The sequence below is a fragment of the Sphaeramia orbicularis genome, chromosome 13, assembly GCF_902148855.1.
Source record: "Sphaeramia orbicularis chromosome 13, fSphaOr1.1, whole genome shotgun sequence".
Classification (NCBI taxonomy): Eukaryota; Metazoa; Chordata; class Actinopteri; order Kurtiformes; family Apogonidae; genus Sphaeramia; species Sphaeramia orbicularis.
Window position 1 is genome coordinate 1,763,860 of NC_043969.1, and position 26,645 is coordinate 1,790,504.

At 37.6% G+C, this 26,645-nt stretch overlaps 1 protein-coding gene across 4 annotated transcripts in view; it reads left to right on the top strand.

Annotated features, from left to right (window-relative positions):
- bcas3 (BCAS3 microtubule associated cell migration factor) overlaps positions 1 to 26,645 on the top strand; it is a 521,508-nt gene that overhangs the window by 421,277 nt on the left and 73,586 nt on the right. The gene's annotated exons all lie outside the window — the stretch shown is intronic.

Genomic DNA, 26,645 nt, shown 5'->3' on the forward strand with positions numbered 1-26,645 from the left:
CACACCATGGCTGTTAATAGTTTTCTAATATGGGAATCTGTAAATAAATCCAAGTCGTATGATAGCTCATAAAGTATTAATTTTGTGATCACAAGATGAAATACAGTTTACACAGACCTTATCCAAACAGAGTGCGAAAGGTGACGTATTAAGCTTCAGGATAAAGACATTGCTCTTCTGTTTTGTTAAAAAAAAAAAAGACGGATGAATACTACCGATTTATTTTGATTCCCAAGAAGAGCTGATTGCTGACTGGACGACCCTTTCTGTATGGGTGTCAGTGAAAAGCAAATGCAAGTCTTATGAGGGTGATTCACATAATACGATGATTTCATAATGTCGTTAGTCTATTAAGTGATCACAAGATGAAACTCTGGGCTACATCACCAGTTCATATGGACCATTTCCACACATCATGCTGTGTATGAATATGATATCTGTTAAAAGCCACATCAATAGGATGTGTTAATATGATCCACTCTGCAGTCACAGTCTATGCATTACCCAGACCCTCCTCTTTCTGTCGATACTACAGCTAGCAATGCTCCCCTGATAGTGTTTGCTATAAAAGACCATAGCAAGCAAGCTCATATCGATAAAAAAAAAAAAAAAAAACACATATTCTCTGATGAAGTTGTTCAGATTTCACATTGACTTTTTTCTAGATGTTGTCAGGGGAATGGGGGTGGCTTAACTAGTCTCCTCCAGATGTAAAAGTAGATCCAGTATCAGTGCTTTTAGCCCATATGGCCAGCCTCCACATAATCAATGCAGTTTGACAATCAGGAGCAATTAGCCCAGGAATATTTGGAATGATGAGTACAATATGTTTCTCCCAGGAGTTCATTCTTGTCAGGGTGTAGGAGTCTGTGGAACAGCTATGGAAACCATCACAGGGTACTAAAAATAAATACCCAGACCAATCAGAAGCTTTTATTGTTTGTTAATGTCAGCTGTGGACTGCAGAAAGTACATCCATGACACATTACTCCCATATAAAAGTTTTACTATTTTTATTGTTTAAAGTTCAAGTGGTTCACAATGTCCATGAAATGTGGCAGTAAATAACTAAATTGGGTTAGCGTTAAGGCTATTTGCACACTAAGTGAGACCTATTCACGCTTAATAAAAAAAGCTGCACTGGTTGTGATCAGTTGGCACCACATCACAACCTTCTCCACCTTTTGACACCGCCAGATGTAAGCTAGCTGCATAATTGTGGTCAAATCAGATCACTGAATGGAGAATGAGTCCAGAGGAAATAAACTCATTTATAAAGCCTTTTTGTCATTTCATTTTACTTGTAAAGGGCCATAGATCTGATTATACACAACGCTTACACACTAGGTACGAACAACACCCGCAGGTGTGAGCAGTACTAAATTACTTTAACAGCTGTTGCTGTGATGAAATTGTACTTAAAGAAGCCGTATGTAGGTTTGTGGCCAAAACTGGTACTGCAATCACATTCAGAATACCGTAGAGCGTGGTATCCCCTCCGCCTCCCCCCCCAGACTGGAGGTTGCTAAATCCAGGATGAGCGTCTACTACAAGGAGCTACCATGGCAAGCAACGAGTCCTACACTTAGGGATGGGAATCGAGAACCGGTTCTTTTTGAGAACCGGTTCTTTTTGAGAACCGGATCCCAGTAGCTCGATTCCTTGGAATTGTTTGCCTGCCTGCTGAACGATTCTGCTTATCGATTCCGCCTTTGTTGTGCATGCGCAATGACGTCACATGTACGCTGCATTGTTTTGGTCAGAACGGAGCCAACATGGTGTTGAGGCAGAAACGGTCTAAAACCACAACACCAGGTCTAAACAGATGACACCAGGTCCAAGCAGACCACACCAGGTCCACTTGTAACACTGTCAAAGCTTCCATTTCTTCTAAAGGGTGGAATCCCTCCAATCTGTTCAAACATTTGTCCACAGCATGTGATTCATTTACAGGAATGTCACGTATTTGATTCGCTACATATTGACGCTTGTGAATGTAGCGGCAGAGTGAACTTCTGGCCCAGTTCCGGTTCCGATGTGGGCAACAAACGTCGTACCCCCTCAAATACAAGTTTGCAAAGGTCGGGGAAAGGAAATAAGGTGCACAGCAATGGGAGACGGGCTGTTGAACCGGTTCCATGTAGTGGACGTGCGGCAATAGAGGAATTAATGAAGTGTCTTTAGTTTCACTTTCACTGTACGCCCCCCCCCCCCCCCCCCCCGCCCCCCAAACCGGGCCCAGCATCATCTGTTATTACTATTTGTACATACTGTATATGGTATATTTTCTGTGCAGATGGAAATATAAAAGACAGTTAATGCAAACACACCCGTTTGTACTCTTTTATTCCCTCACCCAATGAGAATCAATAAGAGAATCGATAAGGAATCGGATCGATAAGCAAAATCAATAATGGAATCGGAATCATTAAATTCTTATCGATTCCCATCCCTACCTACACTGTACGTTTATCGTTAATTATGTTTATACTTCATGCGTGATGTTTTGTGAAGTGATTAAAGATCGAGAGTACTGACAAATAACTAATGTTAGCAATGGTGATATTGGTCAACTTGCTCTTCACTCTTCTGGTGTGAATAGTCCACCAAATTCTAAAGGAGAGACAGTGGGCGCATATCGAGGCACTGGCACCCAGGCGGCTGCCACAGAATCCATGCCAGTGCCTCCATATGCACCCACTGTCTCTCCTCTACAGACTACTATACCATGTGTAAAGACTGAAAGAAGACTCATATGACCAATGTAATGTCTCACTTACGTTTCATATTGCCAGGTCATGCTAACGGCGTCTCAGCATAATGCATCCCTAATGTTAGCAATAACGAGTCACTGTTTTTGCCTCTCAAACAATTTATTACCCTGTCAATCCGATGACCCACCTGCATACGGGCTAACGCACTATGAACAAACATGCATAACGTTATTCAACTGTAGTGAATATTTGAAATGTCCGTGCTTGCAATGAGTAGAATGAAGTTAGCCAGACTTAGCTGAATCTTACCTGTGCTGGAGAAAATTAGTAACTTCGGTGTCGGTCTTCCGTCAGCCGTGTGTATCTTTCAAAAGCATCTCCTATACATATCCTTACTTTGTTTCTCACTTTGTCGTGATGCATTTGGGAACTGGGGTGTCCCTGAAACATAATCATGATGGGCCATTGCTAGAAGAAAGTCACTGGAAACAATCTGTTGGAGCTGTGTGTGTGTTGGGGTGGCGGGGGGGGGGTTAGTGGTCCGTGATTGTTGGATCGGTGCACAATGAAAATGAAACTGAAGACGCTTTACTATCCCTCTAACTCTCCGGGCCCACTCCACTGCTGTACAAGACCCGGGAATGCTGCACCCCATGAATTTGTCATGTTCACACACCACCACCACCCCACCCCCCTTTATCGGTGCCCTAGTTTGAGGATCATAATGAGGCCTTTTAGGTTTAGTAACCTCAGACATTTGTGATCAGAAATGTTCCAGCTGCAGCTCAGAGGGAACTGGCAACCTGGATGCTGAAACACACTACTGACTTTGTGATTGGGAGATAGGTGATGGGCGGAGCATCCGACCAAAACACAAAATGACAACATAAACATTACTTGTGGGCTGATACTTAGGTTTTCAAATCCGAATATTCTGGCTGGACTACTTCTGTCATTGATATCAGTATTTGAAATGAACAGGATTCTTTAATGTCTGGTGACAAGCAGGGCCATTTTATGATTACTTGGAATATAGTTCGTATATAGAGCTCCTTTAAATGTAAAACTTTACTCAGAGTAAATGTTTCTTAGCTATATTCATGGTCATATTACATTCTTTGAATCTCATCATTTTCAGTCACATACATTACAACGTCTATCAGGACTGAGGTCAAATAAAAGTACTAATTCAGGCAGAATAGTAATTTCTGTGTGGTAACGGCTTGAACTTAGCTTATACTTAAGTAAAGCAACACCTCCATTTGCCTGACATGTAAACATATTATTTACAGTTTTGCAGTATTGTTTGAATCACCATCAGAAAAGCTACTGAATTTTACAATTTCTTTTTTTTTTTTTTTTTAAGTGACTCTGTTCACATAGTCGTTTAAACAAAACTGATGTTCTCATCGCTCTTGGACCTTGCTGAATTGGTTCTTTAAATGTTGCCAAGGATTTTCTTCATGTTCAACTTCAGCCTAAGCTGAATACGATCAGGATTAAGATTCATTTTAAATCTGCATTTATGTCACATGTTTTAATTCACTCCTGTGCACTTTTGTGGCATGTCATGGGCTAAGGTAACAGACTCAGTGAACAAACAGAGGACCGACAAAACTTTCAAGACCAAGTCTTCAACTCTTGTCTCTCTCAGGTACATTTATTCTTTGTAACACTCCATTACTTCATTTTTATTGAGGTTACAAATGAGAATACTTTACTGTCCACTCTCTATTTCACCTTTTTCTAAAGTTAACTTTATTCATTGTGAAACCGTGGATCCATCCTTGGGTTTTTTTGCACCTAGGATCTAATCACTGTCATGCAGTCCTTTTAAAAGTGTTTTGGTTACAACTGTGGGAGGAAGTTTGATGAAGGATCAGCATTAAATCAAGGATGCGTCCTAGCAGGATGTGGCTGTGATAGATAGCAATTGGCGTCAGCGCTTGATGGTGATCTCCAGCTGAAAGCTAGTATTTTACTATCCAAGACACACACACACACACACACACTCTGTTGCATATGTAGTCGAAAGATTCCTCTGTGGTTATTGGACTGTACAGACAAGTGTGTTTGTGAGTGAGTGTGAGTGTGTGCGAACTGGAGAGCCCCTGAGTGCTCTTTGTGCTAATAAAACAGCAGCTCTATGGGATACTGGACACCCTGGATCAAACTCCATCACATTACTGAAATATTACACCTCCCCAAGCCAGAAGGACCCGCACCCAGTTGATGCGTCTACATGTCAAAGGTGTGTGTGAGCACATCCATAAATGTGTGTGAGTGTGCGTCTTCATACGCATAAGTAGGTGTGTGATGATGCACGCGTGCGGCTGTGAATAGTCCTATGTGTGTTTACCCACGGTGTTGTCAGAGGCTTGACAGTCCCTTCACAATACACTGTCTGTGTCTGCTCTCTAAGTGCTGGTGTTCACATCGATCCCCATTCTGCAGGGAGGATATTGTAATATGTGAAGGCTTCATGTCTCTCTGCCACCCCGCCACAGAACACATCAAGACACAACTGGATGAAAATGTTCATTACCGCGTCGTGCTAAGGGCTCAGTCTCCCTTGAAACTGAGGTTTCAAACCTCAAGGGAACTGAGCTGTTTAAATGAAGGGGACATTAAAAAAAAAAGAAACAAAACTTGATCTTGAAGACCTTGAACATGGTTCTAGATTATTTTTTTGTCAGTATGCGCCCCGGTTCTTAGTTTGTTTGGTTTTTAAGTGTATAATAGATTCATATATATGTCTGCTTACATGTCTGTTTCGTGTTGGTTGTTTGTTAACATTAGCTAACTCTATTTCTAAGCCTTAACTAGTCATAAATAGACTAAAGTAGATGTGTGTGATGGTAGAGTTAGAAATTTTATCAATATACAATGAAATTCTTCCTGTCAGTAATTGTTGATGATAATTTTTATTAATAAAGAAAAGGGGTTAATTTAAGCTTTTTTTTTTTTTTTTTTTTTCAGTTTAACAGTTTTAATTGGCTAATTACCCGTGTGATTTGATAAATAATACAGAAGTATTACAAAAGGAAAATCAATAATATGTCATTGTACCACTTCAAGCCACATCTAGTACGCTGTTGCAGCAGAGTATGTGCAGGGATGGTTTGTGTTTAATATTTGGTTCTAATAGTTTCCAGTCTAAAAGTGGATTAAAGTGTGCCATACTCATTTAGTCTGGATGGTGTTGCACTTTTTTTTTTTTGGAGTTACTACCATAGGCCTATATGGTACTTACAAACACTAAGTCCAGTCACTGTCATGTATGTGACTGCAGCTAGCTGCCTTAGCTATAGCATAGCTGTCCACCAAGTCTTGCTTTTATTTTCCTGTGAAGATTACAGTGCCACAGCTGTGTTTGTCACTCATGTTTTTCCATCAGATATACTGTATATATTCAGTACATCTGAACAACACACCTGTTAAATGTTAGGAGATATGATAAGTTGTCTATGAGCCAGGGATGGAACACACTTGGAGAGTTTACGAGCAAAGAAGCATATTCTTGAAGTGTTTTAATGGCACTGTACCTTTAATGCATGTAAGTGAAATGAGTGTACATTCAATCAAACATTTCTGCTCTTTGTGAAGTGTCTACTATCAGTACATATTGTTTGCAATATTTGTTATTTGTAGTCGCTCTTTAAGTGCATGCAGAATAATGGTACATTAAGAACTAGTTTTGTGTCTTCTTGGTTGTATGAGGTCACTGCAACGTGCTGTAGGAACAAGGCCATTTTTAGGAGATTATATGAAAAGAAAATAAGTGTAGTATATTAAGTAGGCTATGAGCACTTCTCCAATTTTCCAATATTCATTACTGGGCTGAGTCATGTTTGAGTGGTTGTGGTACCAATCTTTAAACCCAATACTAATTAGACTCTTACACAAATTACTTTGACTTTTTCCATGATTTAGTTGGTCTTCTTCAACATGGGCATTTAGAGGGGAACAACTGCTGCCGCAGCTTTTTACTTCACACAAGTGGCCTTGCACACTTCTCCCAAAAATCTATCACAGATGTGTGGGTATGTGTGAGTGTTACAGATCTTACATATGAGAATCACAGAGACAGCAATAGCAGGGTGTGGGAGTAGGTGAGATTATGGGACAGGCAGTTCTAAAAGTCCTCTCCCAGCACCTCCTCTCAGGGTCAGGACCCCCATGCTTTGATCTCTCATTAGGGGGCAAAGAAAACACATCAACCAATACTACATCACCAACACACAGAGAGCAGGGCATCCTTTTAGCTCAATGGAACTGATATAATGAATCCATCTAAAACACAGTTGTCAAACATGCGGCCCAGGAACCAAAACCAGTCCGCCAAAGGGTCCAATCCGGCCCATGGGATGAATTTGTAAAATGCAAAAATTACACTGAAGATACTGACAATCAAGGACGTTAAAATCACTTTAGGTCAGTTCAATCTAAAGTGGGTCAGATCAGTAAAATACTATCATAATAACCTAGAAATAATGAAAACCATAAATTTTCCTTTTTGTTTTGGTGTTAAAAAAAAAAAAGAGTAAAATTTTACAAAAATGTTTACATTTACAGACTAGCCTTTTACAAAAAATGTGAACAACCTGAAGTGTCTTAAGAGAAGTGTGTGGAATTTTAACAATATTCTGAATATTACTAAATGTTTTGTGTATTTGTAGATCCACTGTGATCTGTAAATTGTAATGCACATGTATAAATTATAAACAAAGGCGTAGTATTGTTAACATTGCACTTATTTTTCTGAAGTATTTTCAGGTTGTTCATATTTGTTCATGTTATGCTCAAGTACTTTTCATAGATGTGAACATTTTCATTACTGAATTTTACTTTTTTCACTCAAAAACATAGAGAAAACTTTGGAGTTGATATTATTTATAAGTTCTTATCCTATGATTTCTATTAGTTTACTAGTCCGGCTCACTTTATATCATATTAGGCTGTATGTGGCCCCTGAACTAAAATGAGTTTGACACCCCTGATCTAAATAAATTTTTTAAAAAAAACTTACAAAAAAAAAAAAAATCATTAAATACAGTAGACTCTTGCAGTTTAATTTGTTCCATGAATGAGCTCATTTTGCGATTTACTCATTTTACAAATCAATTTCCGCTACTGAAATTAATTTAAATAAAATGAATCCATTCCAGCCCCCAAAAACTACCCAAAAATATTTTTTAAGGGTTTTTAAAACAGAGAAAGTGCAGTTAGAAAGAAAATAACAATTATAAAAACATAAAAAAGGATGCAAAAGAAGCAAACTGGTTTTATTAACTTATTTGCCTTAAAGACAGGATGATCTGTGTGCAAGAAGACAGTGGAGCGGGGAGGAGGGTTATTGTTTGGAAGGAGAATCTCCTTCCATGAAAACATCAGCTAGAACCATTTCTGGTGTTTTCTCTCTCACTTCACTTAATTTGGGGTTTTTGGCCTCACCAGGTCCAAGCTCAGTGCTGACTATCGGCCGTTAGTATGAAGCTCACTCGTTCTCTGTGTTTCCACTCTTATTTCAAGACAAAAATACTCAGGAGCCGCGGCTCGTAAAGCAAATTCCTCGTACTGTGGTGCACTCGTACTGCGATGCGAGGCTCTATTGCATTAACAATACAAGTGCCAGTGGATACGAGTGAAATTTGATGTGCATTGGTGTGTTTATTTTGCGAGCTTCTATTCCAACAACAGGATTCAAAAGCCAAAAACAAAGATTATCACTCCTTATCAGAGGATGGCGGGACAGAGCTGTTGTTGTGAATCAGTCATGATCCAGATTTGTGTCTCCATCACCCAGTGACTGTTGCAGCAAATTACAATTATCCCCTGTCAGTGTTAGGGTTACTTAACATAAGATGGGATTAGATGATTAAATTAAGAAATCTGTAGATGGTGAGACACAGTAATAAGTTTAAAGGACTAGAATTGAAACACATTTAAATGGTAAATAACCACTGAAGGTGTATCAGACCTACTGATGCTGCTTGTGTATGTATTTGTAATTGTACATTTGTGTTACATTAGTATTTAGTAGTACATCATTTGTAATGTACAGTAAAAACTTAAATAGTTTTATTCATTTTTGATCACAAATGAATACCTGGTCTACAGAGGTGAATTACTTGCTCAACTGACCATCACATATGTTCTGTCTTTTATAAATCCATCTCAATACATAATCTGCCTGTTTTATAATGTCTTGTTCTAGAAGTGTTGACTGTTATTGAAGTTTTAAGTGTAAAGGTTTTTCACTTTTCTACCAACTTTAATAAGTTCAGACTGTATTAGGACTGTATAAATAGTGTGACTGACCTTTTTTTCATCCTCTCAGATTATTTGTGCTACAAACCAAATTTAACAATCCAAAAATCCAGCCACAGAAGGACTGATTGATTTTGTGGTGGAAAATGAAACTCGTGAGTGTTTTTTGCACCGACATTCAGGGACATTTTGGATCCCTGGCGGCGCCAGGGGAGGTTAGCTGGGTTAAGAATCTTAGCGGGCCAGCTAAAGCCGTTTGGAGCTGGTCCTTATTAATCTCTCCCACACCCCCACCAAGACATTAGCACCAGGTTTAGGCCGATTTACCTCGCCTGATAACGCCCCCGCCAGATCTGTCAAATCATACACAAACATACACAGGAAAGCATGTTTTCATCTACAAACAGTGACAAGAGCAGAGGGTTTGGCTTGTGTTTGCTTCTGACTTTAAATGGAGCTTTCCGTGCTTTATTCTTCTTTTGGTAAAATTCTCCGTGTTTTTTTGGATTTGGCACTTTCTCCAGTTTCTTTTCTTTCCTCCGTCACATTCCTTATTTGCTGCAGACACTTCCACTTTAACACATTTTACAGACTCTTGAGTCTGCCTCGACTGACGCCTATCATTCATTAAACATCCATAGATACTGGGATTTTGTCGAGACAGGGGTTTGAGCTGCCGAATCAGGCTGCACCAACGAGACTCCCTTTCACACCTCACTCTGCCTCCCCTCCCCACCAATACCCACTGACACCCTGTGTGTTGGAGGGGTGAGTTAAGACCCCCCGGCTGTCCTGGATTATCCTCCATTTAAGAGCCTTAACCCGGGCCGGCGCTACAGGACTACTGTCTGCATCCACATCAACACACACATTTTCACACACACGCAAAATGCAATCATATGCTGACCTCCAAAGGGACAGGGCATCAAATCTTTGTTGACCTCTGTAAAATGATTCATTCTTATTATTCTTATTATTCTTATTATTATCATTATATACTGATCAAGAAATAATTGGCATATTCTGAAAAAAAAACTGTTATGACAACTACACAATGACACTAATGTAAAGTAGACTGTATAATGTATGTGATGGATTTCAAGTGTTGTCGTAAGGTAATAAATAATAAATTAAAGCACTTCTTGTTTTAAGGTTAGGTGTAGGGGTAGGAGTTGAGTCATGTTTAAAATGATGTAATTCAGGTTTAACACAGGAACCAAAAGATGTAGCCTGTCAAATGATGTTGAATACAACTTAACTTAAGGATCTCATTACTTCTTCCACCACTTTTATCACTAAATAACTTTTTGTTCTTTTTTTTTTTATTTTTTTTTAAATTCTGACATGTAAAATGAAACTGAGGTTAAATAAATAAATACATTTTAATGCCACAGATGGTGAAACCTGAACAGACATCACTTTGCCCAAAAATTTCATACAAAGAACATGATGACTTAGTTGTATTTGAGTGGAGGGCTTTAAACATTTTGTTGACGTCTATGACTCTCCGTACCGTTTGTTGTATGTTATGGTAGCTGGGTCTTTGATTCGACAGCAGACCCTCAACTGCAGTTTGTATTAAACAGCTTCAGGTCACTGTAAATGTCGGAGGCCACAGTGTGACGTTCTAAGGATGGTTCACACTTGTTCTGTGCATATTTTTCAGTTTAAAAGGATACATTTCACTTGTCAAAATTTTACTGCCTTCTAGCATGTGTCACTGCAGCAGCATGAGGGCCTGTTCAGACCTGGCATTCAAATGGAAGTGGATAAAAGAGAGAAAGGCCTGTCTTCTCTTAAACTGCAGTCTCGTTGTCTTTGCATTTCTACAGCGTCACAGAGATTAAGTGTTCTTTCATGTAATAACAAAGCCTGGATGTGACTTTAACACCTTACTCAGACTGTAGACCCTTTTCCACAGTACTTCTGTTACGGGAATATTTCACCTTTGCTCAAACATGCGGCTCGGGGGCCAAATGCGTCCCACCAAAGGTTCCAATCCGGCCCGTGGGATGAATTTGCAAAGTGCAAAAATTCCACAGTCAAAGCTGTGGAACTCATTTTACTTCAGGTTCCACATACAGACCAATGTGATCTACAGTTAAATAAGAACAGCAAAATATCCTACCAAAAAAAAAAAAAGACTCCATATTTTCCTCTCGGTTTGATGTGAAAAAAACTATATTACACTATGCTTATAAATAATGACAACTTCAAATTTTTGTCTTTGTTTTAGTGCAAAAAATAACATAAAATTATGAAAATATTAACATTTACAAACTATCCTGTAACAATAAAATGTGAATAACCTGAACAAATATGAACAACCTGAAATGTCTAAAGAAAATTAAGCCCAATTTGAACTCTTTTCTGCCTGTTCCTCAGTGTTTAGTGTCTTTGTAGATCTGATCCATAATGCACATGGACTAATGATGAGTTGTGACAGAATATTGTTGATATTGCGCTGATTTTTCTTAAGAAATTTCATTTTTTTCAGGTTATTCATAGCTTTTTTATTTGGATAGTTTATAAATGATAGTATTCTCATAATTTAATGGGGTTTTTTGCACTAAAACAGAGACAACAATTTGGAGTTGTCATTATTTATAGGTTATTACGTTATTATTTTACTGGTCCGATCCACTGCAGATTAAATCGGGCTGAATGTGGCCCCTGAAGGAAAATGAGTTTGAGACCCCTGGTGTAAATGAAATGGTGGGATCATTTGGTCCCACCTTTCTCTGTAACGCCACTGGAGGTAGTAACAAAGCCGTGATAAAGGTGGAATCATAATTCCAGAACACTATGTAAAAGGAACACCTCTGCTTCTGCAACCAAGGTGTCGTTTTGATGATGTACGGCATGTGCGACCTCTGCACCAGGGGGATTTAAAAATGAGCGTGGGCCATTTACAGTAAACAAACATATCAATGCAACCAGAAAGGTGTCGAACTGGGGAGACGCCGAGATCCACAAGCTGTTGTCACTTCGGGCAGAGGACTCTGGAGGGGTTAGCAACACCGCTATGCTAGGGGTATTTTTTTTTTTTGTTTGTTTAATTTCAAATTATACATTTACATAAACATGCACTTACACATAAGGAACCACACAGACACAATATATACAAACAAATTATACAACAAACCTACAAACCAATTAAACCCACCCAAAAAGAAAAAAAAAAAAAACACAACAAAAAAAAAAAATCAAGGAAATGTTATCAACTCCTCTTTCCAATACTCAGGGCTGATTCAGAGTTAATATAATGTAAACTAACAACACATTACTCCATCCAGAGGACATAGGAGACAGTAAAGAGAAAAGGATGTTGACAGTAGAGAGAAAAAGATTCCATTGTTGATAAAACAAATGAATTTGTCCACGAATGGAAAGCTTAATCCTTTCCAACTTTAAAAAGAAAAGTAAATCATGCACCCATTGCACAAAAGTGGGTGGCAGAGGTTCCTTCCACTTAAAGAGGATCATACGATGGGTCAACAGTGTACGAAAAGCTATCCAGTCACTTTGGCCTCGGGGTATTTCTGACTTGTAAGTTATATGTCACACTATACACCGCACTGCATCGCCACCCCTTTGATTCCAGAACACAGGTCCGCTGTGTAAAGTCCAGCCTGTCTCACCTCTGTCACTCCTTTGGCTCGGCTGTGGAAATCAGTCAGTGGTGGAAAAAAGGTGGGATCACCATCTCACCTTTTTTCTGGGATCTCTGTGTAAAAGTTGCTTCCGCCTTTACTCCTGCTTAGTGGTGAAAGAAGTATTTGCATGTCTGACTCAAGTGTAAGTACTAATACCATACCACTACAAAACAAAAGGTTCTGTCTTAAAAACCTGAGTTAACGTACCCCTGTCAGTGTTTTACTGTTTCATATGATGTTAACTTTAATTCATTTTGTACAGAGTGCATCTATATCAGCTGTGATGACACAGTCGTGAGAGTAAGGACATTTTTCATCCGTTTGCAGCAGATTTAGTGATAATCTACTGCCACTGAAGGAAGTGTACAACTTCATTTAACGAAACATCTTGGTCAGTCCAGAGTCGCTAGGGAGGCTGTTGATTGATTCAAGCCCTCTCTGTCCCAGGGTGTGGATTTATAGTGTGTGTGTGTGTGTGTGTGTGTGTGTGTGTGTGTGTGTGTCTGGGTGGAGAAGGCAGAGATTAAAGGGGCGGGGTAACTGCTGTGTTTTGGCCAGAGCTCTATAGAGGCTGGTCCTATAAAGTGCTGCGGCCGTGAAATGCATTTTATTGTCCCTTAATCCTCACACTGTGGCGGAGCCCCATTTCACTCTGGATTCTGGGGGCCCGTGTCTGTGTGTGTGAGTTTGAGTGTGTGAGTTTGCACATTCACACTCCTCAGGGGCCGTGGCTAATTGGACAAATTTGCACAGCAGGGGTGGAGGCACATGCACGGCAGGAGATTTGATTTATGGGTACTAGTACTGCAGACACACACACCCAATGATGGCACACACACACACAAACACTGAGCGCATATTGTTGTATTTACTATTCAACAGTCTGAGAATTCCCCTCAAAGACAGTCATGTTAACATAAATACTTGTTAAAAAGTTACTTCCTAAAATTGTGATTTTGTGACTCATTCATTAGATCTATTTTGAGACAGTAGGCATCGGCCACCTATTTCACTGCATCAACCAATAATCATTTCAAAAGGCTGTAAACAAATATCAGGGTAGATACATTAACAAATCTTCTCTCTCAGAAACAAGGAGGTGTTACAGCCTGGTAAGAAATGATGTTTACCAGCAGACCATTTTTACAGAGTTTAGTTGTAGATTAGCTGCCTGTAGATATTTATTTAATAGTTTTTTGTTTTTTTTCCCTTAACCCGTGAAGACCCAAACATCCACCGTCGACCCAAACCATCTACTAATATAAACTGTTTAATACCTCTTGATCCACTAATCATATCAACACATGTAAATAATTGGTGTAAAATGCAGTTTGTCATCTTGTCATGGTCATCAGATATGACCCATCTGGACGTTTAGAGGCTCCGTAGTGAACGTGAAAACACTATTATCTTCAACAACATTCATTCACCAGTAAAACCCATGGAATTTGATCAATGGCAGTGAATGGAGACACTTGTTTTATGTTCAGGTATTGATATCTTTGCTGAAAAAGTGAGTTTTTCTTCAGTTTTCTCTGTTTTTGATATTATAACCTTCAACTTTAATCTGAGCTCTTATGAACATCTACAAGATCAGTAAATTAAATGTAAGAAAATACTGGATTTTGACTGAAAATTAGCAAAATTCAGAGGATATTATTATAATAAATGGGGATTAATCACTTACGAAAGGATAAACGGAGAGAAAAATTCACCATGGGTCTTTATGGGTTAAAGTATGTGGGCTACTTATGTGGATGTACTTAAATGAACAGAGATGATTCAGACAGTTTCTAAGGCAGATAATTAGCTAAATCCATATTTTCCTCTGCATTTGGGCCTCTCATTCATATGTAAACATAATCCATTATAGGTCACAAAAACTGAGATTTTTAAAAACACTTTCCAGTTGAAGACTTTTAAAAACCCCAGTCTGTGTGGACAGGAACAGAGATTGGAAAACGAAACATTTTGCTCATGTCTGTTATTGTTTTGTCTAATGAAGCGGCACCTGAAATATCAAATCAAAATGTTGACGTGCTGTAGATCGAGGTCAGCACAGACAGAGCAGCTCGGTATTATGGACAAATCCACATCATGTAAAGAATCCACTTCAACAACCTATAAACATTCATGGTAACCTCAGTCCATGACACACTAAAGCCTCTGCAGCTGCTGCGTCCAGTATTCACAGTGTCCACAGTTTGAAGTCCAACAGAAATCATTTGTACCAGTTTGTGTCCATTTTTGTGCTATCATGTGGACAGAGATAATTTGCAAAATAAATGAGTGGGGGGGAAAAAGAGATACATTTGTGTGTTTTATCAGATACCAAAACAAAAAATGTACTGGAATTATACATTTCATATTGGCTGCCCTTTCTAAATAATCAACAAGCATGGAAAAATGGTTGACAGTAATTAAAAATTTCATCTCAATCATCCCAAAATATGTATATTAGAATGAAATATACAGTATGTATACGTAGGGACGTAACAATATGAAAATTTCATATCACGGTTATTGCAACCAAAATTATCACGGTTATCATTATTATTGCGGTATTATTGAAACTGTGCTCAAAATGGTCCGAAAGTACTAATACACTGAAATAATTTAAACAAGTTGTATTTAAAATAAACAAAAAACAAATAAAATAATTGGCACAATGTCCCTTCTGTTGCAGAAACATTCAAATATTAACCCTTAGTGGTCTGAGCCTATTTTGTCCATTTTTCAGTCCTTTTGATTTTGTCTTTATATACTATATAAACAAATGTTTACTATACCCATGTTTGGTATCGTTTTTTTCCAGCACAACTTCATCTATATCATCTGTCTATTATTTTTTTCAAGGCTAATGATGTTCATTTTGTCTTCTGTTTATGTAATTATACTTCTCTTTTTTCTTTTGTTCAGACAAGGTATAGTTTTTAGATGGACAGTTTCGACTGTGACTCCAGTTTTCCTCAGAGGAGGAAGTATTATTTTTTCACTTTAACCTACTTAAAAACATAAAAGGCCTGAAAACACACACAAAAATATAAAATCTGATTTAAAAAATGTATATACTTTATTGCATAAATAACACACAGATGCTTAACGAACCTTTTCAAAGACTTTAAAAGTGAATATTGGTTCCAAATATTAGGTATAGAAAATTAAAATTGCAATAAATTAAAACTATACTCAAATATTTGACATAAAAGCAGATTTTTACATAGGGGTTTTTTCCCCTAAAAGTGCGGTAATCAAACACGGTTATCATGATAATTAGAATTTAGACGGTAATACTAACCGTCTGCAATTTTACTGTGGTTTATCGTTATACCAGTCGTTAGATCCCTATGTATATGGAATATTTTAACATGCATCAGTTCAAAAATTGTGTTTTAAATATGTTTAAAATGGTTTTATATTAGTTTTGTTGTATTTCTTTGGGTTTTTCCTTTGTTTTTAAAATAGTTTTGGGGGTATGAAATAGGAGTTTCAGTTTTCTCACTCCTCTCCTCACAGTTCATATTGATCCTTTGGTCATTTGTCTCTTAAAAAAACTTGAGAGGCCTCTATTATATACCCCTCAAACCAAGTCACAATCTGTATTCTATGAGGAACTTCATTTAAGCAGTGAGCAAAGAGACATGTCACAGCCACAGAATTCTAAACTCATCATGACCGTACCCAGTAAATTATCTCTACAGCTGTGAAACATAACATTTGTATTCTGATTTAATGTGAAGCCCATGTAAAGTCAGTGGTGAACTGAGTACAATATATATATTCAGTTGTATATATAATCATTTAGTGTCTTTGAAGCTGACGTCAAGCTATCTTTAACAAAGATTATGTCCAAAGGTTAGTGCACGGGTGTCAAACATGCGGCCCGGGGGCCAAATCCGCCCACCAAAGGGTCCAGTCCGGCCTTTGGGATGAAGTTGAGAAATGCAAAAATTACACTAAAATATTAACAATCCTTTTAGTTTAGGTTCCACATTCAGAACAATTCAACCTCAAGTGGGCAAGACCAGTAAAATACTATCATAAAAATCTATTAATACTCACAACTCCAAATTACTTTCTTTGTAAATGTAAATATTTTCATGTATTTACACTAAAACAAAGCATAATTTAAAAAAAAAAAAAAAAGTTAATAACCTGAACAAATATGAGCAACCAGAAATGTTTTAAGAGAAGTAAGTACAATTTTAACAATATTTCTCCTGACATTAAATATTTTGTGTATTTGTAGACCCGCTGTGATCTGTAAGTTATAATGAACACATGAAAATGATCAGCTGAAGCATAATATTGTTAAAATTATACTTGTTTTTTTGAGTTTGTTCATGTTATTCACATTGTTTGAAAGGATAGTTTGTAGATGTAAACATTTTCATTGTTTAATTTTACTTATTCTAATACATAGAGAAAATTTTGGAGTTGACATTATTTATATATTATGATATTATTATTTTACTGGTTCGGCCCACTTCAGATCAAATTTAGCTGAATGTGGCCCTTGAACTAAACCCCACCCCTGGGTTAGTGCATAATATAACCAGTTTTGCCCCATTAATATAATCAACCACAAAGTAATAAAGTTGGTGCTTTATTTTTTTACTGTCATTTATTCACAACAGAAAATATTACCTGGAAATATGGACAATGGAGATTATAAGATTAATGTACATACTCCTTAGAAAATAAGTATACAATGAATTATAGTTGAGAATACAAGCAACTCATTTATTTACAGTGAGTTTAACAGGGAATTGATTTCACACTTTATTGCATGGCCATTTAAGATACTTAATCAGTAATCGATTAGCGTGTGTTTATTTATGTTTATTTGTATGTTTCACCTATTCAAGTATAGGGATGTAACAATTACCAGTATAACGATAAACTGCAGTTAAATTCCTGATAGTTAGTATTACCATTTAAATTCTAATTATCATGATAACCGTGTTTGATTACCGCACTTTCGACTCAAACTTGATCTGGAAAATGGTCAAACAATGGCTATAAGGTTCCATCTTTAATGCACATTTGTGTGTTTGATGTTTACATGTTAATAACTGAATGTTTCTGCCAATAGAAAGTACACTGTTTATTATTTTATTTATTTATTTATCTTTGTTTCTTTTCTTTTTTTTTTTCAAAATACAACTTGGTTAAATTATTTCAGGTTGTGTATAAGACAAGAACTTTTTGAACATTTTGAGCACATTTCAACAATACCATGATAATAACGATAACCGTGATAATTTTGGTCACAATAACCGAGACATAGGGCTGCTCGATTACAGAAAAAAAAATAATCACGATTATTTTAGCAATAATTGAAATCACGATTATTAAAAACGATTATTTGTTAACCTTAAAGTTGTTTATTTTTTTCTTGCAAAACAATGTAAAATATACTCTTTAAACATAAATAAAGCTTTTAACCACTAAAACAAAGTATGTTCACTTTTGTATGAAACAAAAAAATCTTTGAATGCAAGTAAGTGTACTGTAAATTCAAGTATGTTTCCTTTTGTAAATAAATAGTGCACTGGAATTAAACTGCTATAGACTTGCCATAGAACTGTAGCAATAAAAAAAAAAAACTCACGTAAAGTGCAAATTATAAATTCAAGTATGTTCAATGTAGAATGAAACACAGTAAATTCAGTGGCGTGCCGTAAGGTTTCAGTTCAGGCCTTCTGTATGCATCAGCCATGTGGAATACGTACGTTAGGGTTATATGGGTTAGGGTTAGGTTAATACGGGAGTTACAGCATAAAGAGATTCGGAGACTGAAGATTGCATTGCGGACGAAGTTGTTTTATGTGTTTTAGTTTTTCATAAGATTATGATAAAGGTGGCGGTGGTTAAACTTTAGATGGTTAAAAAGGTTTGTTGTGTTAGCGGTCGGTGCGGACACAACTACGAAACACTTTTTGCACGTGATGTGTTTTTGCTCTTCGTCTTCTTCATCAAACCCAAAGTGATTCCATACAATTGAATTGGACTTGCCTTTTTTTGTTTACCAAGCACTTCTGCTGTGATTCTCCTGCCGTTTTTCCAGACCACTGGTACAACTTTCCTCTTGGGGTGGACCTGCCGGCTAGCAGGCAGCAGTAGCTTAGAGGGGGGCGGGGCAGAGCAGCTCATGGTAGCTTGCGTGCGCGTGAATTAAAACGACTCAAAATTAATAATCGTTTTTTCTCGATTACATAATTTTTGTAATCGTTGCGTGTAATAATCGAAATCGTAATTGAATTTCGATTAATTGCACAGCCCTACCGAGACATGAAATTTTCACATCGTTACATCCCTATTCAGGTATTCAAAGAGTAAACCAGGCATAACAGTCGTGTAAGATCATAAAAAATGGAGTTATGATGTGATGCTTTGCTGAAACACCTCTTACGATGAAGAAAACCCATGTGAGGGATTTTATCGTCATCTTAGCCAGAAGATGTTTTCAAGGAAAGGAGGCCAAGTCCAGACACAGAACCGCACTAGGTCTAAATGCACATTCATACCAGAAGAATTGTTTTCTTTTTGCACTAAAATGATATTTAAATTTTAAAGACAACTTTCTCCCGTCAGCGGCTCCAGCTGAAAAATGTATTCCATAATTTTAGTGAAAATCATCTCAATAGGGTCCATTTTAGACGTGGAGCCGCACCAGTGGTTTAAAACACCCAAAACAAATTGTTCTTCCCCCATCATTCCCTCCTAAACACACACATCGTTCTCCACACTCCACAGTGAACTGGTCTAGGGTGTATTCCTGTGTTTTGGACTGGTGTGAGCAGCCTTGTTGACTGGTTTTTCTCTGCTCTCTCATTACCCTGCTTTGATGCTTCCACTGACACTTTTGGTCAGAGTTTCCAACACCACTGCCATGTTGTTTAAGGACAATGCTCTGTGTGTGTGTGTGTGTGTGTGAGAGAGAGAGAGAGAGAGACTGAAAGTGTGTATGTGCTCCAGTAAGTTGGGACGGTGAACCGAACAACACAACAGCCACACTTGCATCTGGGCCCCAGCCTTTAGAGTCATGGTGTCAGGGCAGTAAACACACACGTATACACACACACACACACACACACACACACACACACACACACACACACCAGAGAAAATCAGTGTCACATTTAGCTTGGCTCTCTCCCAGTCCTTCCCTGTCATTTACTGTATTAGCTGTGGTCTTGGTGCTGAAATGGCCCATTATGTGGGCTGCATGTGTGTCTACGTATACGTGTGTGTGAGAATGTGTATGCATGTGTCTGTTTGTATGTATGAATGTGACTGATTATACTGTATATGTGCGTGTCTGCAAGACTGAGTCAGAGTACGGTGTGTGTTTCAGTGTGTGTGTAGCTGTTGTTGTTTGTCTCCACACACTGTCACAGTGCTGGAACGGCCACGGCCACACACTCTTTGATGTGTGTGTGCGTGCGCGTGCTTGTGAGTGTGTCTTGATGTTGCGGCCACAGTGGATGACAAGACGTCCTGCTCTTTCTCAGCAGGATCTTTCCTGCAGCTGCACACACACACACACACACACACCGTCCATCTGCACATGGTTACCTCACCCTGCTGGCCTTTTTCATCTCCTCTTGTCCCTCCATTTTCTCCTTTTGTTCAACCAGTGACATCACTTCTAATGATTTCTGCGTCTTAAGCTGAAAATCCAACAAACACTGGGCATCACTTACTCTAAAGGTGTCATTAGATGTGAGAAAAGTAGACACTTTTCTCATGTACTTAGAACGCAGGTGTCAAACATGCGGCCCGGGGGCCAAACCTGGCCCACCAAAGGTTCCATTGCGGCCCTGCAGGATGAAAGTGCATAAATGAACCTGAACAGTCCAGGTTGTTCAAATCCTTTTGGTTCAGGTTCCACATACAGACCAATGTGAGCTACAGTCAAAATAACAACACAATAACACAGAAATAATGATGACAAATTTTCTTTGTGAAAAATTAGGTGGAAAAAATGTAAGTAAAAAAATAAGATTACACTGTGAAAATATTTACATTTACAAAACTATTCTTTCACAATAAAATACAAATAAATACATAAATAAAAACAAAGGTGAACAACCTGAAATGTGCAATTTGAACAATATTCTGCCTGTTCCTAAATGTTTGGTGCATTTATGGATCCACTGGGATCTGGAGTTGTGTTCATAATAACAGATGGAATATTGTAGAAATTGTTCAAATTTTAGCTCCAGACTCCAACATTTTAACAATATTCTGCCTGTTACCAAATGTTTATGGAACACTGTGTGTAATGCACATGTATAAATAATAAGTCGAGGCATAATATTGTTAAAATTGCACAAATTTTTCAAATGAAATTTCTGTTTTTTCAGGTTATTCACATCTTTTTTGTAAAATGTAAATATTTTCATAATTTAAGTGTGTGTGTGTGTGTGTGTGTGTGTGTGGGGGGGGGGGGGGTGTACTAAAACAAAAAGAAAAACTTGGATATGTCATTATTTATAGGTTATTAAGTCATTATTTTACTGGTCTGGCCCGCTTGAGATCAAATTGGGCTGAATATGGAACTGAACCAAAATGAGTTTGACAGCCCTGACTTAGAAGTAGAGGCACTGATTCAAGTTCACTACACAAGTCAAAGCGAAAAAAATATAGAAATGGGAAGAATACATTGAATATTGGCCTCTGACATTTCTACCAACTGTCGATGCAAAGTGAACTGGACATCATATTCATCTGTTTTTCTCGTCTCGAGTCGTTTATGTAATTTGTATGTTGTTACATCTTTAACCCTTTATAGGGCACTCATAGAAATACTCTGAAATTCAGTATCACAACTTTAGTGTGTTATTGGAGGACATAACAAGACTGTATTACTTTTGTGAAATTTTTCAAATTCTGTATTGTCATGTAGAAAATCAAGGTCAGTGAGGTTACCATATTTGGTTCTTTACCCATAAGTGGCAAAAAAAAAAAAAATTCAAGAAGTAAATATAGAAAATACAAGAAAAACACATGCAAGGTGAAAGGAACCTGGAGACCACATTGGACCTTACAGACCCTGGAGACCACATTGGACCTTACAGACCCTGGAGACCACATTGGACCTTACAGACCCTGGAGACCACATTGGACCTTACAGGCCCTGGAGACCACATTGGACCTTACAGACCCTGGAGACCACATTGGACCTTACAGGCCCTGGAGACCACATTGGACCTTACAGACCCTGGAGACCACATTGGACCTTACAGACCCTGGAGACCACATCGGACGTGACAGACCCTGGAGACCACATTGGACCTGACAGACCCTGGAGACCACATTGGACCTTACAGACCCTGGAGACCACATCGGACGTGACAGACCCTGGAGACCACATTGGACCTGACAGACCCTGGAGACCACATTGGACCTTACAGGCCCTGGAGACCACATTGGACCTCAGATTGTGGACTCACTGTCCTCACTGGAACTGTTGCTGTCACTGTCTTGTAATGTATGTGGAAATGACCAAAAATAGTCACTTGCGTGATAAAGGGTTAGTGTTTTGTCTTTTTTATTGTTTTCCTTTCATTTTGTCATTTACTCTTCCTGTTTCTTTGTGTTGTTGTCCCATCCATTTGGGTTAAAGTTGTGATGTTAGGAACACAAAATAATGAGTGATATTCCTCAAGTCTGTTTTGAAAATGTCAGGAATAGAAATATTTGTATTTAAAAGTAAGGATTAGACATAAAAAACACAGGTACCTGAAAACTCTTAAGTAAAATTATAATGAAAGTATTTGTACCCAAATACTTGCCACCTCAGGGTGTTATTTGAGTGTGTCCTTGGTGCAGACACACTGGAAACCAAAGCTTTTTTCTGACGAGTATTTTTGCACTTACTTCATTATTTACACATGATTCCTTCACATTAAATCATTACAGTGGCAAACAGAAATTCTAACTATCCACTGTTTTCCCCCCACAAATTGTATTCTCATCAGGATGGAAAAGCCCTCAGACACACATTTAGACCACCATGGGGCACAAAAAAGCCATGAAACCCAGACTAGTGACTAATGAGTGCATTGAAACCCAGACTAAATGAAATCTGTCTGCATTGGCAGTTCTTTGAGGCAGGGTGACCCCGCAGCGCCTGCAGTATTCAGAAGGACGGAAAAAAATGAAGAAAAAAAAAAACAGAAGCACATTTGCAGTTTTTTTTTCATTCGTACTTCATTACAACAACATTTTACATGTGTTATCCAGGCAGGCTCACAACAAACATGTTTTTAAAAACGGTAAAATGCAACTCAAGTTGTTTTCAGTTGTGTGCGCCTGACTGTGTTGGATTTTGAGGTTTCTTGGCTGCACAGTTTGTGTTGTTGGTGTGTCTAACGTGTCGGTCGTCACCTGGTTTTAGCTATGCAGGTGACAATGGCTACCGCAGAGCAGTGTGTTCAACCGCCTTCACCATAAAGACATGCAGCCTGTTTAGTAGAGCAGAAAACAGAACCTGGCTCAGCATTTTATGAGATTCAACATAATACGATGTAACGTCATTGTGTTGGCCAGTCAGCTCTGCCCTTTCAATGTGAATAACTTATTATAGACTAAAAATATTTTCAAATATTGTCAGCATGTGTGGAGGTTTTGGACAATGTCAAATCCATCAAAAGGATTTCACTCAGGGCTCTCAAACTCATGTTCTTTCAGGGGCCACATTCAGCCTGATTTGATCTGCAGTGGGCCGAACCAGTAAAATAATAGCACACTAACCTATAAATAATGATAACTCCAAATTTTTGTCTTTGTTTTAGTGCAAAAAACTCCATTAAAGTATGAAAATACTTACTTTTATAAACTATTCAAACAAAAAAGATGTGAACTAGAAGCACTCGGAGAGCGCAGACTTCCGCCAAGGCTGATCAGTGCCCCCCCTCCCCCCCGTGGGCCCCCCCACTCCCGATCACCACCAAAATTTAATCATTTCTTCCTTATCCCATTTCCAACAAACCCTGAAAATTTCATCCAAATCTGTCCGTAACTTTTTGAGTTATGTTGCACACTAACAGACAGACAAACAAACAAACAAACAGACAAACAAACAAACAAACCCTGGCAAAAACATAACCTCCTTGGCGGAGGTAACAACCTGAAAAAACTGAAATTTCTTTTAAAAAATCAGTGCAATTTTAACAACATTAGCCTATTTCTCAATTTCTCATTAGTCCATGTGCATTATAGATCAGATCTACAAAGACACTAAACACTGAGGAACAGGCAGAAAAGAGTTCAAAGTGTGCTGAATTTTCTTTAGACATTTCAGGTTGTTCATATTTGTTCAGGTTATTCACATTTTATTGTTACAGGATAGTTTGTAAATGTAAATATTTTCATAATTTAATGTTATTTTTCGCACTAAAACAAAGACAAAAATTTGAAGTTGTCATTATTTATAGCCATAATATTTTTTTTTTTTTTCACATCAAACTGAGAAGAAAATATGGAGTCATTCTTTTGTTGTCGGTTCTTCTGCTGTTATTATTTGACTGTAGAGATTGGTCTGTATGTGGAACCGCAACTAAAATGAGTTCCACAGCTTTGACTGTGGAATTTTTACACTTTGTAAATTCATCCCACGGGCCGGATTAGAACCTTTGGTGGGCCGCATTTGGCCCCCAGGCCGCATGTTTGACACCCCTGATTTCACCTGTCCTGAAGCAGCACACACCCACCAACACACAGCCCCTCATGTTTATTTTTTATCTATTTATTTATTTTATTTTCACATAGGAAAAAACATACACATAAATACATGTCGTTATTAAAAATTGTGATGGCTGGTTACCAAAAACCCTTAAGGGGCTTAACCAGCGGCAACCTCCAGATTTCAGAGATTATTTACAACTACAATTAAAAATATAGAAAAATATTTGTAAGCTGCACAAAAGTACATTTTCAATAAATAAAATTCCATGATATACCCAACTTAGAAATGTATCCCATTTGGAAAATTACAGTCACTCAGGAGCAGTTTTCACAGCTTTTTTAAACTGAATTTGAGGAAGCTCTGTAAGAAGAGTTGGCAGATTATTCCATATTCTGGGTCCTATGTATAGAACACTGAACTGAGAATAACTGGTATGAGCAAAGGGTGCTGTAATAAGAGTTGAATATTTGTGCATTTCAGTGTTAAAGGAAAAAATATTATTGAAATGTTGAGGCAGTAGCTCAGTGTTTTTCAACCTTGGGGTCGGGACCCCATGTAGGGTCGCCTGGAATTTAAATGGGGTCACCTGAAATTTCTAGTAATTGATAAAAATAAAATAAAAATCTATTTAATACAAAATATAATGTGACTTGAGAAAGACAATCACAATCTATAAAAGACATGACAAACTCTGAGTCTGAAACTGCAGCACTGTGGTTCTGTTTATCTGTCAAATGTTCATTGTGGTCAGTTTCAGATGCTGCAGCTCTTTCATAACACTGGGTTACAAAAAATTGTTTTTTGCAAGTTGTCTAGGTTTTTTCAACTGAATTAGGACCATTTTGCACCGCTAAATCCAAAAATGACATCTGTTTTTCTCAATCAGGTCAGGTTTTTTTGCTAATTTGATTTTGAAAAATTTGATCTTCTCACAAAATTGATTACATTTTTGTGACTTTATCAGTTGATTTTTTTATATAGTTCTCACCCAAAATAGGTTTTAAGTGAAAAAAAATCATTTTCTAACAGGATTCCTGTTAGGTACGATGGTGTATTCACCGCAGATGTAGCAGAATACATCAGGCTTATTTTTGCAAGATCTTCTAGTCGAAGCCATTTCATTCACCTGTAATATTAAAAAAAACATTAATCATAAATTGGCAAAAGTAAAATCTTCAGAACTCATTTATTGCAAGAAATATGAAAGAATTTTGTATCATATGATGTGAAAATGCCCATAAATGTAAGCAAAAATGTTAAAAAGCCAATATGTAGCATAGTTCAGAAAGTTGACCTGATTGAGCAAAATGAATGTGATTTTTGGATTCAGCACCAAAATTATCCTAAATCAGCTCAAAAAACTTAAACAATAAATTTGTTGTAGACCAGTGTCATAGTTTCAGTTCTTGTTTGTTCAGTATTAATTGTCCTCCTTGTAAATCACAGCTGGACTGACTGTAGATATCCTGACCAAAGAAAATAAAATTCTCCCTTTGTGCAGTAATCTACACCTGGCTTTACTGCCTCTGTCCATAATAATATACATTATATAGACTAAATATTGTCTAAAATTAATTTTTATTTACAACATAGTATAGCAAACTATTACATGATCAAAAACAAATTAATTTTAGCAAAAAAAAAAAAAAAGTCTCCATTTTGAATGTCTGGGGTCGCCAGAAATTTGTGATGTTAAAATGGAGTAAGGTGCCAAAAAAGGTTGGAAACCACTGCAGTAGTTATTTAACAGAGCCATAAACAAATTGCCCATTTTGGAAATGATTAAATTGGTAAACACTAAACACACCCACATTAGCCCACAGGGGCTGAGAGGGGTGTCTACGACCTACACTGAATATTCTTCTGTTCTAAGTTCGCTTTTGAAGACGAAGAATAGGCTCAAGCTTAGTTTTATGGGTTCTGGACCAAGCAATATGACAGTAATTAATATAAGGATTTATCATGGCATAATACAATGTAATTGCCACATTTGTATTAATCAGATGCCGGGATCAGACGTTTCTGTTTCTAGTATGGTCATGTGTGGAGGTTCTTGAAGAGTCTTTAAAAGTTTACAATCCAACAATTTTTATGTGTAAATATTCAAATCAAGAGCATCACTGAATTCTGGTCAAAAATACTTAGAAGTCTTCAGTGTAACTTGTTAAAAAATCGACATAATCCATGGTCTAAATTGACTTTTACGAGAAAAAAATCTATGCTTGTGGTCACCATGATGGTACAGTGCATGAGGTGACTACATTATTTAAATTTATGACAGATGTTGACATTCCTAGTTTCAAGTAG